Raw genomic sequence first — 8,037 nt, 5'->3', positions numbered from 1 at the left:
AATGTGCATACTGTATTTTACATGCTTACACAAAATATGACTTTACTATTCACAGTAAGAAATCTCAGATGGCACAATAAAGGTAGAGGATCTTTCAAACTTACAGCAATGTTCTTGTGTGATTCGTTTGCCATTAAAGGCTAACTGCATTGGCATTTTAATTCTAGATAATCCTAAAGAATTTACACTTCAACTTACTAGCTTCATCCAGAAGAGAGGACATTTGGGAATTATTGAGGCAACTGAAGCAGTAATATCTTATGCCTACTCAGGCCCGTAACCAGCCTGGTTGAGGGGGGTGGTTCTTTTTTTTTCAAAAGGTTGACCTTTTTTGCAATTATACACCTCAATTCCTATTATCTATGGACTTTAAATACTGCATTTTAGTGACATTTTAAGCACTATTCTGAATTAGATTTGACTATTTTAGCCAAAATAGTTTTCAAATCAATTTTAATATGGTCCGTTTTTGGTGCTTCACACCTTTTTATTTATTTATTTTTTTGTTTCAAGAATAAGGTCCAAGATTCAGAATTATACTTACTTGTAAAACATTTTCTCAACAATACAGTAGTCTTCTTGCGCAGCTGGATGTTGGACTCATGAACTCTTTTTTAATTGGTTATTTTCATGATGGCATAGCAGTCAAAACAGGACAAATGAGCTCATGTTTGGGACAAATTCTGGGCCTTTGTTAGTGAGCGGTGGGTCTTCCGAACCACCCAAACTCCCTTGGCTATAGGCCTGCTACTTGGAAAACACAAAATAACTTTCATGTTAGTCATATTTCTGTTGAATAAACATTTTGGGAATCAGGCAGAGTAACAGACAACAAAAACCTACTCCATTAATGTGACCTAAGAGTATGTAAGAAAAGTAAACAGTGATAAGACTCTTACTCCTGAACAGCATGTTTACACTGTAAATAAGTGGGGTGATATAAAAAAACATCATGGATGGATTTTGCCTGGGGCATCCAAGTATTAGAGGCCTTGAGCTGACAGGCCCTCAGTGACTGCTAAAGTAAAACTGATGTAAGTGGATAGAATGAACAAGTCCACCTCTTGAATATGTGTGAATAATACGAAAAAAACAAGAAGGTGTGTAAAAAAATAAATAAAGCAAAATTGATCAGATTTAACTAATGTAATAAATGAATGCTTCTTTTAAATCTGTTGTTGGTTTAGGTGGAAGATCAACAAATTAAACAGTATCTGATGGAGGAGAGCTGACAACAAAAAGTATTTTTTTTACAACACTGATTTCTTAAAACCAGTTACCAATCAAAGGTGTTTCATATACTCAGAATCCACTTACTTCGCGACATGAGTTTGTGATCATTGCTGAGTTTTGCAATCCACTAGTGAATCCTCTCATTACAGCAAACAAAGTGGTGTGGACAAGCTACAAATGAAAGCAATAGGCCTAAGCTTTTGAATTTAGAACAGCATGGTTAGGCAGGAAACAGAAATAAACGCTTGACAGCAAAAATGCAGTGATATTGATCATCTTCTGCCAAGCAATAGAGAAAAAAAAAGATCATGCAGCACAGATGCAGCGGCACAACAATATTGTAATGAGGTCACAGCTGTGTGTTTCTAAAGTCATTTACAGCTTCCAATGTCCAGAAGTGTCTATCTGATTTATATATATATATATATATATATATATATATATATATATATATATATATATATATATATATATATATATATATATATATATATATACATTTTTCAACTTAATTATGTGAAGTGACATGCTTTGAGCAAATAATATTCATATTTCTAACACTTTATTCATTTATTTTCAGTAACAATTTAAACTTAGTTTCTAGTTTAAAGGCTTGATGTAAAATATTCATTGCTAAAGATATATACAGCACTTGATAATTACAGGCAGGTGTGTTTGTTATAGGTTGCAACTGAAATCTGCAGGAAGGTAGATCTCGAGGAACAGGGTTGGTCACCCCTGTCATAAAACCATGCAAAATCAATTTTTCTCTAGTCCAAGGTTATTTCAATCTTTCAGTTTTGGAAATAGTGACATGACATTAATCCTCATTTTTACACCTCTCTTGTCTCAAGATCTTCTTGGGCAAGTTATTTTTAGTGCCGGAACTAACATCAAATCAAATCAAAATCAATCAAAAACATTATTATTGAGTGGTTTCTAGAACTGCACTCCTTTCAGGATTAGCACTTGTGTTTCATAGTTTCTCTGAAAACTACTGTTAGATCAGGGTGAGCCAGTGCCTCACCTGTCATCATCCTCACCTGAGTTGTACTGTATACTAATGATAAAATAAATATTGGTCTACTGATCTGTGATATAAATGCAATTTATGTGTGATTCAAACGACTTCAATCCTTTTAATAATCAAATCACTGTATTTGATTTATTTCATGTTCAATTACAGCGTAAAAAGCGAGCTGAGGCAGCGTCAAGCTGAGCCTCATGGCAGATTGTGCAGTCCCCTGTACACTGGCTTGAGCGCCCACTTTTTGCTTACTCTGGTTATGCTACCAATGTAATGCTTTATTAAAATGTTTTTTTTTTATAAATTGTAGACATTTTTTATTATATGTCCTCATTTTGCAAATTATAGGTAATATATTTCACGCATGTCTATCACATATTTAGTGTTAGGGCTACAGTCGCACTAAAAAGACATGAGGTAAGGCAGGCAGTAGCTCTGCTGCAATGAAGACGCTGCGCCGGGGCTCATGGTTATTCTTGTTCAGTGGTTGCTCTTCTTCTATGCACTAAAGTTCAACAGGAGTCCATTATTTTATGTTTTGCTCTGACTGCAAAAATCGAGGATGTAACATTAATATCTCAATCCAAAAATGAATCAAAATTGGACTTTATTTAAAACGTGAATAAATAATGGATAACCAATGCAAGAGCTAAAGGACTTGCTTCAAAGAACAGGACAGAAGAAAACTCATTAATTAATTAATTAATTAATTAATTAATTAATTAATTAATTAATTCATTCATTCATTCATTCATTCATTCATTCATTCATTCATTCATTCATTCATTTTCTTTTCAGCTAATCCCTTTATTAATCTAGGATCACCACAGCGGAATGCCAACTTAACCAGCATGTATTTCACACAGCGGATGCTAGCTGCAATCAGTCTCTGGGAAACATCCTCACACACTCATTCACACCCACACTATGGACAATTTAGCTTACCAAATTCACCTATACCACATGTTTTTGGACTTGTGGGGGAAACCTGTCATATTCCACTGCTATTTCAGCTGAAACTCAATGTATTACTAGGGTACATAAACTAACATGCTAGGCCTCTGGCACTGACATTGCTTTCACATATTATAAAATAAATGATGCAATGCTATGTAAACTACAAGAGACACCAGCAACCGAGCACAGACCTACGGGTGCAGGGGAGAGAAAACAGGGAAGTCTATCAAGTCAATCCCTCTCAACAACTAGTGGGGGTTGATCGCTGGCTCTATTAGTCTAGTAAACAGAATGAGTACAGTAGTACATAACAGGATGAAAACACTCCTAGTGATGGGGGAGCCTGTTGAGTGTAATGTTCACATCATTGTCCACAAATCTGAAGAACCCTCTCAATGATACAGCACACAGGAAACATGTACTAATGAGCAAACAGAAATGTGGGATCCAGCATGTGCATTCAACCCCACAGGTTGTCAAGGAGACATTTATCTGGGGATCAGAGGAGACAGAGACATAAACAAATACAACTGCAATCTTTTCCATGAACCGGACGTTGCCTGGTCTTTTATTTTAGTATGTTGATGTACTTCTAACTGCAATGGAATATTTAGTATATGGTGGGGATTTCTATTTGCGCATCATTCTCCATAGGAAACTAATGGTAAGAGAGGTGTGGTTAAGAATATTGTAGCTGACAATAGAGAAGGACTGTTACTTCCTTGATTGATTCAGATTTGGATTATTACCAAAACAAATTTTTTAATAATTTGTTCCACCTAAAGTATAATAACAAGCGCTACCAAAATAAGCATTGTAAATTTAGATTCATTCAAGGTAAAATTTTTAATATTAACTATGACTTTTAGCTTATTAAAGCACAGATTTGCTGCTTTTTAGTAGTCAGTATGGTTGTAGTTGGGTTTAGGTGTTGGGTAGTATTATGGATGTAAAATAAGATCATAATTTTTAAGAAATAATCAATATCATAATAATAAACAGGTATAAGCCAGAAATTAATAGAGGGAATTGGCACAATTGGGTCTGAAACTGGTAGGAGGCAATGTTGCCAACTTGTCAAGCGACTTTGTCACTAGATTTAGTGACTTTTCAGACCCCCCTAGCGACTAGCGACAAATCTAGCGACTTTTTTGTGTGTTACTTGAGATTTATATAGTCTGTCTTTTTTTTTTATAATGTACCGTCTCTACTCTTCTCAATGAGCTCCCTCACTTACAGGCGGCCCAGTCCTCATACAGCAGCCTCTCCCACCTGCAGCCTGAAAGCAGATTATACTCTGTGTACCGGTGGCAAATGATTTAGCACCGGCAGTGTGAAGGTATTTCCCTTGTACAGTCAAAGCGATCTGCTTCTCCTTTATTTTAACTATTTAATTTAATCGTTTTTTCTTTTCTTCAGAATCAGAGATATTTTATGTGAGAGTTTCAGAACTTGTCTGAGTTTATTACGTCTGAGAGATTACTACAAATTCACTACACATCTATATCGATATACTGTATTAAGACGCAGGGACCCCTGGTCACCCCACACTGGTGCCCCTGTGGTGCCAGTCCACTATGCCACTGTGGTCAGGACAGGTGACAAGACAACATAAAACAACATACATACATAAAGCAAAGGTCAAGACCGTGTCAGACTGTAGAAGGCCCAGACCAGAGAAAGATTTGAACCCAGAACTAAAAGCCCAGAAAGACTCCAGGGAGCAGGCAGGGACCCAGACAAAATAGGTCAATTGCACAGCTCAGACAATATCATCTCCGATACATTTCTTTCTTTCTTTTCCATCGAGAGTCTAGTTAAGTTTAGTGTGCCATGAAATGGAAAACAGTTTTGCCACCTCAACTTAAAAATCCAATTTCCAACCAACTCCAAGCCTCACAAGAACAAAGACTGTACCCCAGCTAGCCACATGCTCAACAGGGAAAGGTCTTCACAAAAGGAATGCAAGAAGCACTTCCAGGCTACCACTAAACTATATAAATTAAAATGTATAAATTCAATGTAACCATAAAAAGACGATGGAAGGGTTAAATTGATTATTTTTGGTATGCTAAATTACAAAATAATGTTTTTCCATCATTACACACACTCAAACTCTCATTTCAGTTTCTTTACTTTTTTTACTTTTTTGTTTTAGGTGTCCGTTTCTGTTAGATTAGTCAATAAAGTTTCATTTTGTATAAAGACAGGCGTCTATGCATGTTTATGAATATAATGTCTTAAACTTCGATTTTGCTATCCTGCTTAAATGGGTTTTTATTTTTGATAGCGAAAGATTGCTGGACGATTCTTTGTTCAGATATAAAGAGTTGATTCTTTTGAAGCCCCATTCAAATTGATCTTTAATTCCCTTTGAGCTAATTCGCTACAATTATAATTGTCCTAGTATTTTATATATCAACTAATCACCGTTCATTGCTCAACAACAGAAGCTTTTTTTTTTTTTTTTTGCACTCACTTGACCTAAATGTGTGCCTATAATGTCTGCATTTCCCATATGTGGTCATGAAGAAATGGTTCAAAAATAGAGATTGTGAGTGCAAGCTCTGCCTTTAGGGTTAAGGTTAGGATTAAATTTACTTAGTTAACAGAGTGGCATCAAAATATAATAAAACCGAAATGATGAAATCATCATGCACATATTACTTTGTAATATAATAAACTTTGTAATGTGCAAATTCTTCCACCAGATATTTAAACATATTCAAAACGACTTTAGGACTTATGACAGCAAAATCTTTGTTCTTTCTTATTTTTCATTTGCCCAGTTTTGTTGTACCTATTAATAATTTAATAGACATATTCTCCCTCTTATTACAATATAATAAGAGAAGAGAGGAGAAGAGAAGAGAAGAGAAGAGAAGAGAAGAGAAGAGAAGAGAAGAGGAGAGAAGAGAAGAGAAGAGAAGAGAAGAGAAGAGAAGAGAAGAGAAGAGAGGAGAGGAGAGGAGAGGAGAGGAGGTTTATTTTGCAAAAAGAATATGAGGGTGCATAATAAATGCTGCAGTATTCCATAAAAACTCTAAACTGTCAATGTTGATTTCATGGTGAGTTTAAACGCAGACCATCTAATAACACAGCTCATCTCATTAGATATGCGCTCTATTTGAAACCATTAGAGGAGAATTAGACCATTACCCCTGGGGTGGCATCATTTGCAGAAAGTAAACAGCCTTTTCTTCCATTGTCAGAATATGGTGGTGGGGTTGACTCAATTTCAGGGGGTCTGTTGTTGTTAATCTTCATGAAAACAGTGCAGCACAGCGGGCTGAGAGGTAGACTGAGAAAACATCCATACAATTCAGCTAATTACTCCAAGCTAACCCAAGGCAAAATAAAAAACAAAACCTAAACTAGCTTACAAATACATCACTATTCAAAGCAGACTTTTGCTTTGAGCTTATAATGAGCTTCTTACGAATTAAAATATTTGGACTGCCATTGTGAAAGGTAAAACTTTTAAATACAGCTTTCTGTGCTGAGAGACACTTTCAAATATACTGTAAAGATGAATGTATTTTTTTTTTATCATTTTAAAAAAGTGACATGAAGTGACAATGAATTAAAATTTACAGTGCATGTGGAAAGTAATAATAGTGTTTCACTTTTTCCACATTTTTTATGTTACAGCCTTATTCCGAAATTGATTAATTTATTTCCTCAATATTCACACAATTCCCCATAATGACAATGTGAATACTTGTGTGCCGTACATGTGATTTTTCAGGTTTTTTATATGTAATAAATTTGCAACAATTTCAAAAAAATCTTTTTTACATTGTCATTATGGGGATTTTTGTGTAGAATTTTAAAGAAATAAATTAATTAAAACCATTTTGGAATAAGGTTGTAAAATTTAAAAATGTGGAAAAAGTAAAGGCTATGAAAACTTTCCAGACACAAAATTAATCTTAGGCAATATATCCAAAACATTTTAAAAATATAAGTACTATTAATTGTCTAACATAGAACTGTTCAATATGTATAGTAGATCCTCCCTGAGCATGGGTCACAAGGTTGTTTGACATTCTTAATTGACCCTTCGCTAAGCCCAGCCCTCCTTAGTTACTGTTGCTACGCCTGTCAAGCTTTCGTGCCTGACATGGCTTTATAAATGTGTTAGCGCCGTTGTCAGACGTTGCCAGGGATATAATGTCATTTTTGACAAAAAGTTGAGATTATCAGATTATAAAATGATTAAGATGATTATGAGATTATAAAAGGAGGAGTATATCACAACATAATAGGCAATCGATTAGAGAATAATTCAATCAAAATTGAAGCTAGCTTAGCCTAGCCGCCTCATACCCTGACCATTCAACAGCTAAGCTCATGCTCAGCAGGAGAGGTGAAATTTAAAAATAATATAATAATAACTAATTAAACTGTGATTTCTCTATTTTTAGCCAAAAAAGCCTGATAGACTATTGCTGTGCAATAAAATATAGCGTTACTAACCGACAAGGAAACACGCATGGACAGAGCTTTTACAATACATAGTTTATTCATAGAAAGAACAGCCAGAAAGGGGAAACTGATTGATTTGTGCCGAATATTAGCATCGTTGACCCATAATAATGTACAGTAAATTACCCATTACTGTCAGTATGTTTGTGTGCTCTTTATAAATGACTGAAAAACAGCTGCTCGTGAAGTATATTGATCGCAAGTGCTCAGTTTGTGATCACATCTCGGTTTTGTTCTGTTGATTTGTAATTTCAAATATTCGTAGCTTGAAATAGATGGAAATATGAAGTTCAGCAGATTCGTATTTGCCGGTGTTACAGCAGATCAATAAC

This window comes from Danio rerio, chromosome 1, assembly GCF_052040795.2.
Source record: "Danio rerio strain M-AB ecotype USA chromosome 1, GRCz13ab, whole genome shotgun sequence".
Lineage (NCBI taxonomy): Eukaryota > Metazoa > Chordata > Actinopteri > Cypriniformes > Danionidae > Danio > Danio rerio.
Note: the sequence above shows the minus strand (reverse complement) of the source record.